Raw genomic sequence first — 13,214 nt, 5'->3', positions numbered from 1 at the left:
TTGGAAAAGCAGAACATGCTAATGTATAATAATTTGGGAACTGGAGAAAAGGAGAAAGGCAAAAAGTCACCGAAAATATTACTGTCAACAATTCTATTTTTCAATTTATTTTTCAAACCTCGTTGTTTTCTTTCCAACAGAGATGTAATCTTGATTTAAAAAATTGCATTCTGATATTGTATATTCTTTGTAAACACCTTAAATTACAGCATATTCATTCTCCAACTTTATTTTCAAAAAGGTACATTTACTCAGTTTTAAAAGTTAGTTTTTTTTCATTTTTTTATTTTTTTTATTATTATACTTTAAGTTCTAGGGTACATGTGCACAACGTGCAGGTTTGTTACATATGTATACATGTGCCATGTTGGTGTGCTGCACCCATTAACTTGTCATTTACTTTAGGTATATCTCCTAATGCTACCCCTCACCCCTCCCCCACCCCACAACAAGCCCCAGTGTGCGATGTTCCCCACCCTGTGTCCAAGTGTTCTCGTTGTTCAATTCCCACCTATGAATGAGAACATGTGATGTTTGATTTTTTTGTCCTTGCGACAGTTTGCTGAGAATGATGGTTTCCAGCTTCATCCATGTCCCTACAAAGGACATGAACTCATCATTTTTAATGGCTACATAGTATTCCATGGTGTATATGTGCCACATTTTCTTAATCCAGTCTATCATTGTTGGACATTTGGGTTGGTTCCAAGTCTTTGCTATTGTGAATAGTGCCGCAATAAACATACGTGTGCATGTGTCTTTATAGCAGCATGATTTATAATCCTTTGGGTATATGCCCAGTAATGGGGTGGCTGGGTCAAATGGTATTTCTAGTTTTAGATCCTTGAGGAATCACCACATTAACTTCCACAATGGTTGAACTAGTTTACTGTCCCACCAACAGTGTAAAAGAGTTCCTATTTCTCCACATCCTCTCCAGCACCTGTTGTTTCCTGACTTTTTAATGATGGCCATTTTAACTGGTTTGAGATGGTATCTCATTGTGGTTTTGATTTGCATTTCTCTGATGGCCAGTGATGATGAGCATTTTTTCATGTGTCTGTTGGCTGCATAAATGTCTTCTTTTGAGAAGTGCCTGTTCATATCCTTCGCCCACTTTTTCATGGGGTTGTTTGTTTTTTTCTTGTAAATTTGTTTGAGTTCATTGTAGATTCTGGATATTAGCCCTTTGTCAGATGAGTAGATTGCAAAAATTTTCTCCCATTCTGTAGGTTGCCTGTTCACTCTGATGGTAGTTTCTTTTGCTGTGCAGAAGCTCTTTAGTTTAATTAGATCCCATTTGTCAATTTTGGCTTTTGTTGCCATTGCTTTTGGTGTTTTAGACATGAAGTCCTTGCCCATGCCTATGTCCTGAATGGTATTGCCTAGGTTTTCTTCTAGGGTTTTTATGGTTTTGTTAGTTTTTTCAACATTTTATTTTGTTACTTTATTTCAAACACATGGAAGAATTACAAGAATGGTACAAAGAACTATTGTAAACCACTTATCAAGATTTCTTACCAAGCTTCACCGTTTGTTACATTTTGTCCCATATGATTTATCATTCACTCAATGTCTCTTCTCCCTTTCTTTCCCTGTTTCACTCCTTCTCTCCTATTCTTATGTTTCTCCAGCATCTGACCAATAAATTGGGTTGTGAAACATTTAATTTTTGCCAGTTCCAGAGCTGAGTAATAGATCCAGGGTAGCTATATTTTATTTTTCATATTATAAGTGAAAGCGAACATATGTGTTAAGATCATTTTAAATATTTTCTTTGTAAATTCTTTATCTTTTTGTTCATATATAGAAATATGATAATTTTTTTTCTCTTCCCTCGGTTTTAAATATTCCTTGTATTATTAGTATCGGTTCTTTATCTGCTATGTGTACTGCAAAGTATTTTCTTTCAATTTGTAAGTTGTCTTCTAACTTTGCTTATGGTGATCTGGCCATATAAAAGTACTCTATTATTTGTTTTATTTGATTAAATTTATAGATTATTCTTTTATTATCCTTATATTTTTCAGTGTTATTTAGAACATTTTTTTCTATACTCAAATTATACAGGTACTTATTCTTTTATAATTAATAATTTTAGGGGAAGATACTTTGAAAATATGTACAATTCAGTTACTCAACAAATTTTAGGTCTATTTACATCAATATAAAACATAGTTTCCTATTTTAATAAGTGGGCTGAAATATGCTACTATCATTAGTTATGTGATGCTTATATTGTAGTACACTGGCTTTTGTGCCCTTTTGACATGTCCCCATTATTATTTGAGTGCTTTTATGCTTTCTGGTACATCCACACAAATGCTGTATGTCCCAGCCTTGGATTCAGTCACTTCTTCAAAGAGCCTTGGTTGCTTTAGGTGGAGAATGTTCTCTTCTGTCTAGATTTCATCTTCATTCCAGCAGCTTCAACTATTGACTCTGGGCCACCACGGCTGCCTTCCCTTTGTAGAATAGTCATCTGCCTTGTTCTGCCCCACTAAAGATCTTGCAATGAAACAGTCTGGAAGCAAAAAAAGAGACAAGGGAGGAAGAGGAAGCAAAAAAGAAAAAGAAAGTGAAAAAAGATAGTTCATTTATTTTCATACTTTACATTTTATTGCTATAATGGTTTAAACCTATTAGCTTTCTTCTGAGTATTGCTTTGAATATATATAATATGTAGTCTATTTTTATCATTATGTTAAGATATTTTGTATTTTAGTTTGAATTATCTTCATTCATGGAGATTATTTCAAGGGTTTTAAAATAGATTTTCTTTATATGTACATTTTTTAAGTGAAAGTAGATTATAGAGGTGTCAGTATTTTCTATTTTATTGCATTGCAATCAGAAAGTATTGTTCATAATACCTCTACATTATCCAGCTACAGATGTTTTCTTATGGCTCAGGAAATCATTCATGCAATTTATGATCAATATTTAACATTTCATGTGCACTGGAAAGAAAGGTGCAACTTCTGTTAAGTAGGTGTACAGTTTGTTTTATATTTATGCAGTGTACCTTATCTTATTATGTTATTCAGGTCTTCTATATCCTTATATTTTTAATCACTCGGTCTGTCATACTGTAAATGATATTCAGGTCTTCTCTTATTACTGTCTTTCTATCTGTTTCTTCTTTCATCTTTTTTCATCTCCTTTAATTTCCTGTAGTTTCTCCTCTGTAAAAGTAGCAATGTAAAATATTATTTGGTGTGTTGATAGTCATAGTTGTTACTTCTATTAGGAATTGTGGTTTTATTATAAAAAGTGCCTTTCTCATACTTAATTTTTTGTTTGTTTATTTGACTTGACTTTGCCTAACAGGATCACAAATCCTGCTTTCTTGTTGTTTGCATTTGACTGAAATATCCTTGAGCTTTCCTATTAGTCTTTTGAATCATGTTTTTTAGATATCTTATATCCAGAATTATAGCTTAGTATTTCTTTTTTAGCAAAACTCAAAGTTTTCTTTTAATAATTGAGTTAAGCCAATTCACATTTATTGAAATGACTAATATAATCCATTTTACATTTCTTATAACTTTATATAATTATAATTGTATAATTGTTGTATGTATTATATTTGTTTTGTCTCCTGCATTAGTTGGATTTACTTTATTCTTTTACATTTTAAGTTAAATTTGGTATTTAGAATAGTTTGTATTTTCTTCTAGTGGTTACTTTTTTACTTATTACTTTCTAATGTTTTCAGTATTTTGGTTTCTTATCTAAACATTTACTATTAGGTTTGTTGATTTTTAATAGTATCTTTTGACTCCTGCCTATTGCCTGTATAAAAATCAATGAGCTTATTCCATGCTCCTCTTTTGCTTTTTTTCCATTATTTTAGTGCATTATTTTTACTTTATCAAAATACATAACACTCATTCACCATTATTCCACCTTCTTCCCCACTTTAGCCATAATCTTAGTTCTACACTTCAATAAGTAAGTGCTCATCATGATGTCCTTTGCTGATGATTCCCCCACAGTCATCTCTTGGTTTTAAAGCTCTGATAGATTCTTCAAAAAGAACTGTGAGCACTGTACAACCTGGGTTCTTGAATGTTTACAATCATGTTTTTCACAGCCTTGATACTTAAATAGTAGTTTTGCTGAATGTAAAATATTTGATTTACTTTTTTTTCCATGAAAATGCTGCTATATTATTGTTTAGCTTTTTATGTTGCTTTAAAGAAATCTGATTATCTTGTCCTTTTAAATTACTGATCCTTTTGCCTATAAGTCAAAAGGATTTGCCTGGTAAGGATTTTTTAAATCATTACAGTCTTACAGATTTATTAACATACTTCTTGGGGCTGGTCATTGCTGAAGTCTAACCTTGCCAGTTCTCTCCCCTTTGAGGGTATCTCATGTCAAAACACACCTCACCAAGGCCAGTGAGGGCAAGAAATTCAAAAGTTCATTACTCATTCAGGGAAACTTAAAGTAAAGGAGTCCCCTTGATGTCATTTGATGTCAAGACCAAGGGAGAGAGATGGAGGTCCTGGATGGGTACACACACACACACACACTCACACACAAACATCCTGGGAATTTATAAATAATGCCAAAGTAGATTAATTCTAGAAGTGATTCTAGTGTGTGAGAAAACAGATACCAAAGCTTAGCAGTAGTAAATAGGGCTAAGATGGCCTTTGATTCTCTAGTAGGTGTTAACGATTTTGCCAAATGTCATTTGCTGTGACTTATTCCTTCCAACTTCATTTCTCCACAGTCATTTCAAGAAAAGTGCTCAGGAAGCTATTAGGTGTCTTCCATATTTAAAAAGAGTCTCGGCCAGGCGTGGTGGCTCACGCCTGTAATCCCAGCACTTTGAAAGGCTGAGGCAGGCGGATCATGAGGTCAGGAGATTGAGACCATCCTGGCTAACACGGTGAAACCACGTCTTTACTAAAAATACAAAAAAGTTATTCAGGCATGGTGGCAGGTGCCTGTAGTCCCAGCTACTACTTGGGAAGCTGAAGCAGGAGAATGGCGTGAACCCGGGAGGTGGAGTTTGCAGCGAGCAGAGATCGCGCCACTGCACTCCAGCCTGGGCGACAGAGCGAGACTCGGTCTCAAAAAAAAAAAAAAAAAAAAAAAAAGAGTCTTTATTTTATTTTCAGGAATGTTTATATTAAAAAATTCCATACTAGTTTTGCTTTATTATTGTTTTTTGTTGTCAGAGACTTCATATTATATGACTTTTTGCTATTAGCCTGCTTTCTACTTATTTAGCTACTTTCCTTCTCACCCTTTTATTTCTTATTATATCTCATTTTCACTCTCTTGGTAATTTTCTACCTTTCTCCAATGTCCCTTATTAAGTTCTTGTTCAAGCATATTCTCCCTTGGGTTCCTAATAATTTAGCCATCACTGCTGATGAAATTTTGTCTTCTCTCTCCCGCCCCCTGTTCCTCATCCCCTCTCATCCCCTTATCTGCTTCCTCCTGCTCCTTCTTGGAATTCAATCAACTTTCATTTCTTCCTTAATATATGAACGTCTTATTCTTGTTATATATATCCACAATTGCTCGTCTGAGACTATTTAATTTAGTTTGAAATATTGTGTTAGACTCTTCTGCTTTGTGGTTGGTTTCTTGAGAGATAATTTTCATCAGGTAAAATGTCTGCTTCTCACTCTGTTTTTCTTTTGTAGTAACTGTGTAGATGAAGACTGTTTACATTTATGCAATTTGTGCACAGAATGCCAGCAGGTTGAGTTACAAGTTTCCTGTATCAAGAGCATCTTCTTAGGTCAGTGTTGGTAAATGCACATCTTTACGAGATCAGATGAGATCGGGCACATTCAGGGTGGAATGGCCGTAGACCGCACATCTTTAATTATTGCCCTTGTTTCGTTTGTTTATTTGGTTAGTGTGAGAAGAGACTAAATGCTCTGGATTTTATTTTATTTTTTTTTCTAGCAGGATCACAATATTTTCCCTTTTGCTTCTTTTCCCCTTCTCCTTCCATTCTCCAAAGGATGCTCTCCCTTTATTGTACTCTTATTCTTTGGAAGCATTGCCTCTCAATTCAGTTACCACGCATCCTACACACTATTATATCCCTTCTCTGCAGACAGTGAACTCATTTACCAGAAATACTTTCCAGTATTTTCACACTTACAGTGGACATTTCCTTTCTAGGGGCGATTTTAAATCAGTCGTAGGCCCTTTCTTCTCTCATTCCATCTTCCTCAGCAGTGTTTCCAGCATCTACCCCCAGCCCCACCTTTATGTAAAATTTGAGAGATGGCTTTGCTGAAAATCGGCAATTTTCTTTGTACTTACAGTGAATTTGAAGTTTGTAGTGTTTTCTGAATTCTAGTTATGCTATTTGCCCGATTTTGTATGTTATATTGAGAAAAAGATACTACAAAGGAGTGGCCAGTGGGGATAATGTAGTGTCACAAAGCTAAGGGGAAAATTTTTTCAAGAATAAGGAAAAGATCAATATGTCAAGTGCTGCTGGGAGGTTGATTAAGTTGAAGGCTGAAAGCTAACCATTGGTTCAGGCAGCCTTGAAAAGTCTCACTGTTGAAAAGCCAGCACAAAGGGCCTATTGACATGGGATCTACAAAGAAAACAGTGTGAGAAAGTGGATACAGTAAATGGAGCAAGTACAGAACACTCATTTAAGAAGGCTTATTATAAAAGGTCAGATGCACATTGGTAGTTAGAAGGCACTGTGGGGTCAAGTGTTTTTTTTTTTCACTTTTAATTTAAGCATATATACTTTAAAAAGTGCACATATTTTAAATATAGCTCTTGATGAATTTTGAGAAACTCAACAGCCTGAAGATCAAAGAAAAGAGCATTACTACATTCCAAGAAGCCCCCAGTGCTCCATGCATTCAAAACTTACCCCCAAAAGGACAACCCCTATACTACAGTCCAACACTAGAGGGTTAGGTAATCTTTTCTTTCTGGTTTCCTTTGCTGTGTATTATTTTCTGAGGTAATTATTCATTTTGTTATGAGTAGTTATAGGTTTTATAGGTTTTTCATCCTCACTGCTATTTAATTTTCTATTGTCTGGATATATGTACTATAATTTATTTATCTATTATAGTGTTGAAGGGAATTTGAAAAGTTCACAATTTTGGATGATTACGCATAGTGCCACTATGTGCTATTAATAATTTCTTAGTTACTAGTCATATATTTTCTGGTACATGGATTTTAGTGACTTATCTATGAATTTCCATGGGGCTTATACCTGGGAATCAAATTGCTGGATCATAGAAAAGACACATATTAATAAACTATGGACAAAGTATTCAAATACTTTTTATTGAAGCACTTTATAAGCATTTCACTTGCTATTTTTGCTAAAACTTACTTGCATTTTCATTTCATTTTATCAATTGTGATATGTTGTTATTTGCATTTTCCTGATGGCCAAAGAGATCATATGTTTATTGGCCAATTGGACCAGATATAGTATCTTTTAAAATGTGTCAATTGCCAACTTTTCTTTTTGGTTAGCTCTCTTATCCTTCCTGATTTTTAGGGTTTGTAAACATTCTGGTTATAAGTGATTTACTGGATGAAGTATATTTTGAGATGTGAAATATATTAAAGTATGTTTTACACTAATAACAGTAATTTGGTGATTCAAGATACAGAGAGAAGAACTGCAGGAGAGAAATCCTTGAGTTAACAAGAGTGGATGGGACCCAGGATAGTAGTAGCTGACCACTGAAGCTCTATAATATTTAAACTTTTGTATAGCTTAATGTTTCTGATATTTTATTGTTACAAATGTGATTAGTATTTTAACTCAGTAAAATTTTACCCATATATTGGGTGATTTTCACTTTCTAAATATAGGAAATATTAATGAAAAAATTAAAAAAATTAAGGCTTTTGGTGCAAATATAGAGGTAAAGCATTTTGTGCTGTGTGCACTGGCTTTCTGTTATAAAGATGTTGCCACCAAGCCATGTTATTAATTCTTAGAATATTGTCATTGTACATTTAACTTTTACTTTTTAGTCTGTTTTTCTCCTTCAAGTCTTTTGACTAAATCCATTTTGCATTATTTTATCTAATTATATTGTTGTATCTTGTAAACTTTTAACATTTTTGTTGAATGTCCTAAGTATATTCCAACCACTTGAACACTTTTTGTTTAATTTTTTACATTTTACTTTTTGGGTTTATTTTAGCAAGTTCTAGTTTCTCTGAATTTTTACATTTCTCTTTTTTCTTGTTTATTTTAATTATGGTCTTTATATTGTATTTTTATTTCTGCTAAATATACTTTTAGTTTTTCTTGACTAGCAGAAAATATTTTAGAAGTAGCTATTTAAATAACTCATACCCTAGTTTTAATAGTTTTAATCCTTTATTTGGCCTTCATGGATCTTTGGTCCTTTGTATGTCTTTTTGTAGCAAAACAGATAATGCAAAATTCCGTGGTCTTTGCCTGTGTAATTATGAATCAAAAGACAGGTCATGCAATAGTTGGCGGTTTAACAAAAGAGAGAGGTTGGCTGATAATCCTATTGATGAAAGGTACCTCTCTCCTGGATAAATTTAATCAAACAGTAAGTGTTCAAAAGATACTTGGGATTTCTTTTATATTTCTGTATGCTAAGGCAACATTGACTAGGGCAGGGGTTATATAATTTTGGAATAAAGACAGTTTACTTTTCTGGAGATTACCTAACAAACAAAAAACAACCCTTATACAAGCAGCATGACCTTGTCTGTTATTTTAGAGCAAAAAGAATCCTGGCCTTATCTCTTACTTTAACCCTCAATTGTACTAAAACAAGGGTGGACTCCTTAATAGTATTGCTCATGACTTTAGAAGAACTTTTTGTTGTTTTTTTTTTAAACAAGGCTTGTGTATTTGCAACCCGCTGTAGTGGGCTCAGGCATGTAATCCCAACACTTTGGGAGGCTGAGATGGGAGGATCACTTGAGCTCAGGAGTTTGAGACCAGCCTGGGCAACATGGTGAAATCTCATCTCTACAGAAAATACAAACAAAAAGTAACCAGGGGTGGTGATGTGCGCCTGTAGTCCCAGCTACTCAGGGGGCTGAGGTGGGAGAATCTCTTGAGCCCAGAAGGTTGAGGTCAAGGCTGCAGTGAGCCGAGATCGTGCCCCTGCACTATAGCGTGGGCAACAGAATGAGACCCTGTCTCAAAAAAAGAAAAAAAAAGGCGGGGGGCTCCTTTCAATGTTAGCCAAGGAATATGGATATAGGTCCTAGTAACCTAATATTGATTATCACTTTTTTCTCAGTTTTACTCCAAGATTTCTAGCTTACTTCCTCATTACAGAATGATTTTTTTTCACCCTCCCTCACAATATAATTACTCTCCCAAATCCCCCCTTTCTGAAGAATTATAGATGCTCGGTTTTCTACATTTCTCATTATCAGTCACACAAAGGTAGGAGCTGCACATGATTATTCTTCTCAGCTGATTTACTTCTCTGTTTGCATGCATCTCCTCATAAAATCTAGTCTAGGAGCTGGGGGACTTTTCCACAAGAAAAAAAAAAAAAGTTTAACACAAGATGTAACCTGCATTAGGCCTGCTGTATCCAGTGAGCAGTGATGTCTGTCAAGCCATGGTCATAAACGTTCACTTTCCACATCTCCCTGAGGCAAATAATAGGTTATTTCTATACTGAAAAGACTGCCAGACTATACTTTCCGGTGGCTAACGTAATTACAAACAATTTAGATCTTTTAACTCCCCTCTTTGTCTCTAATATTTTATCCTTCTAAGATGCCTCGATTATAAAAAAAACTAAACCCACTTCTTTTTTTTTTTTTTAGAAGATTCACATCTGTTTAATGTATATAAAGCCAAGGAAAAGACAGTCCCGAACTCAATCGAAAAATATTCTGTGCAATCCATAAGGTGAGGTTGAGGCAAAAGGGACGAAGCTGTAGAACCCACACCCGAACATGTACAAAAAATAACTTACACAGCAATCCCCACCCTCAAGGATGATGCAGATCTGCTCAGCCCCCAGGGCTCGGGGGCACACTGCAGACATGGCACTGTGGGAGCCAACCAATGTGGGCCCCAGGTGCAGGTAGGAGTGAGGAGTGCATGAGTCCAGAGGGGTGGGCGGCTATTAGGAGGCCTTGAAGCAGTTGCTGCCAGAGCACGAGCTCAGCAGCTTGTCCACCATGGTGAGGGCGTATAGGAGCTGGCTGGCCAGCTCCTTGCAGCCGCCTTACTCCTCCAGGAGACTCAGGCGGTTAGGTGCGGAAGTTCCGCTTCTCGTAGATGTAGGTGACGGCTGCCATCAGTGGGCACAAGATGAGCTTGGTGTGATCCTGGAAGAAGTTGATCTGCACGCTGCTGTTGCTGAGGTGCAGCATGATGGCGCTGCGGGTGTAGAATCAGGTCCGCAGGTAGGGCAGCCGGGCGAGCTCATCGCCTTCGCGCGGCGTGATGTTGGCACCTGCCTTCAGCAAGTGCTCACTCAAGTAATTGCGGAAATATTTAAGGAGTGTGATCTTCTTCATCAAGGAATGGGGATGGGAACTCACGGTGAGGTAGGACTCGGTGCCATCACACTTTATGTGTGGTTACCATCATTGAAGAGCACCTCCACGCTGTTACCACACAGCTGATACCCACGGCCGTACTTAATAGTCCACCCACTTGCTGACCCAGAAGATGGAGATGCAGGCAGGATCTTCAGCCTCCTCTTGCCTGACCAGCCTTCCCTCCGAGGGCTTGGAGGCATTGACGCTGTGCAGCTGCTGCAGCATATCACTGAGGTGGCAGTCGACCACCTCACGCGTGTCTCAAACTGCTGGCTCTTCTTTTTCCCAGGGACGCTCAGGTAGGGGGTTCTCCAAGCATTTACTGAGGACCGTGAGGGGCTTTCTGTTGCTGGGGTCCAGGCTGCTGGGAGCAATAGAAAACCTCAGTGGAATGGTGAGGCAGGTGATGGGGAGACGGGCTGGGATGTAGCCAGAAGTAAAGAACTCATTGTTAAGCAGCTCATTAATGGTTGGGCGGGCAATGGGATCTGTCTGAAGCATCTTCTGAATGAGGGAGGCGGCCACAGGGTTGACGTGCTTGGGAATATTGTATTCACTCTTCTTGATCCGGAGGTAGGTCTCTTTTAAGCAAGAAGTCCCAAAAGGTGGTTTGCCCACTAACAAGGTATACATGATACACCCAATGGACCACACATCCACCTCGAAACTGTGCCCTTTCTTGCTCAGCACCTCGGGAGCTATGTAATTAGGAGTTCTGCACAGAGTCTTCTTTCTCTCCCCATCATATTCGACTTTGGTTACCAGTCCCAAATCCCCTATTTTCACCTCCAGATCCTCATTCAGGAAAAAGTTGCTCAGCTTGAGGTCTCGGTGAATAACTCGGTTTCAGTGCAGGTACTGGCAGCCAAGCACAATTTGCCGCAGACTACATAGTGTCGGGCCTCAGGCTCAGTTAGGGCTTTCCTCCTCTTGTGCGGCTCCGGGAGAGACCTCCGGAGGCAGAGCTCCAACACCACGAACACAAAGTCCTCGTCCTCGAAAAAACCGTTGAATCCTACGACGTGCTGCCGGGCGAGGCTGCGGTGAATGGATATTCGCATGGACATCTCCTTCTGGAGAGGCATGAGCAGCGGCGACTTAGGCACAATCTTGCCCGCGAACACAACCTTGTTGTCCGCGTCTGAGATCTCCAGGCACTTGGCAAAGCCGCCCTTGCCCAAAAAGCGGCCCCGCACATAGCGCTGCCGGCTGCTGGGTCCACTAGGACTTCCGGGATCTCTTTCGCCGGTGGAGCAGCCGCCAGAGCTCCGGGAGCTGTAACTCCGGGGACCCCGGCTTTCCCAGGGATGGCCGGTGCCCGTGTCACTTCCTTGCAGTCACCGCTGCAGTCATGCTCCTGGAGCTGCTCAGCAGACGTGGATCCCAACAGAGGCTCGGCACCTCTCCGCTCCTCCACGAATTCCTAAACCCACTTTCTTTAAGGCTTTTGGCTCTTTCCTCTCTGGTTATAAAGGAAACAATATAAGGGACCTGGCCATGACAAGCCTAATTAATATAGCAGGCAGTGGTGAGAAGTGGAAGTTCATGACATCCTCTTTACTTCCACTCACAGGCTCAGGTAAACATTTCATAGGTTTCCCATTTAGATTCTGACATCCGTAAGTTAGAAATAACATGCCTCAGCATTTATAGACCTCATGCCAAAATTGTCAACTAACTTGTTTTTACAAGGAAAACTTTTTATCCTTGATATCATCTACATCCTAAAAACTGGCATAATTATTTCTCATGACAACACCCGGCTTGGTAAAGACATTGTTAAAGTCAGGATTTCGGGATTGGTCAGTCTAAACTTGGAGAATTGAATTGTCTTCCCTGGGCTGCTCATTTCCTGATAATATGTGGCTCCAGGAGAAACATGTCTGACCAAATTGGGTTTAATCAATGAATTTAAAAGAAGAAGCCACCAATCAAAATCTAAAACAGAAAGATTAATTGTTGCTTACTCAGTGAGGGAAAATGGTGCTTGCAGGATGCAATGTCTTTGAATAAAGCAAACTGCTGATCTTCTACAGGGTTTGGACAAGTGAGATTGATGGCCACACAGAAGCAAGACCTGTTAGGGATGTGTCGACCTTTAACTGTGGAGAGTTAGTTATTTAGGTGTAGATGTTGCACATTAGCTGAATCCCAGAAGTATGGCTCTATCACAAAATGCTAGGCATCCAGAAGTGTTATTACTGATGTGAGGTTGTCATTGGTCAGTTAGAATTGTTTCACACCAGATCTGGTAGTTGCTTGTTACTACAGCTAAAGAATAATCAGTGTTTTTTGTTTTTTTTTTTCTAGATAATTAAAATGTTTTGCTCTCATTGAATATTTTACATACTACTTTGTACTAGCATTATACATGCCAATGTTTCATCTAATTGACTATATTTTAGTACTTTAAGGGATGTTATCTTATGACATTTTATCCCCATTTCCTATAGCATCCTGCATAATAAGTTATAATCACAAGCCCCAGTGGGGTAAGACATACTACATGGCCAAACTCTTCAGTAATTTAGCAGTAGTGCTGCCACAAGAAAGAGGTACAGGATCCTTTTAACAGGTTCAAGGAAAATGGATGGGAAAATAAAAAACACAGAGGTGGCTACAGTTACATCACACATAAAATCTAGTATACAGTAAACATATGGAAGGCTAGGACAGAA

At 38.0% G+C, this 13,214-nt stretch overlaps 1 protein-coding gene and 1 pseudogene; one reads left to right on the top strand and one right to left on the bottom strand.

Moving 5' to 3' along the window:
- The window catches only part of NKAIN3 (sodium/potassium transporting ATPase interacting 3), a 1,176,366-nt gene that overhangs the window by 347,686 nt on the left and 815,466 nt on the right, over positions 1 to 13,214 (top strand).
- On the bottom strand, positions 10,116 to 11,889 carry LOC129486407 (serine/threonine-protein kinase PLK1-like; annotated as a pseudogene).

This window comes from Symphalangus syndactylus, chromosome 7, assembly GCF_028878055.3.
Source record: "Symphalangus syndactylus isolate Jambi chromosome 7, NHGRI_mSymSyn1-v2.1_pri, whole genome shotgun sequence".
NCBI classification, from domain to species: Eukaryota; Metazoa; Chordata; class Mammalia; order Primates; family Hylobatidae; genus Symphalangus; species Symphalangus syndactylus.
The sequence above is the reverse complement of the archived record's forward strand: the minus strand, read 5'-3'. Positions and strand labels throughout refer to the sequence as shown.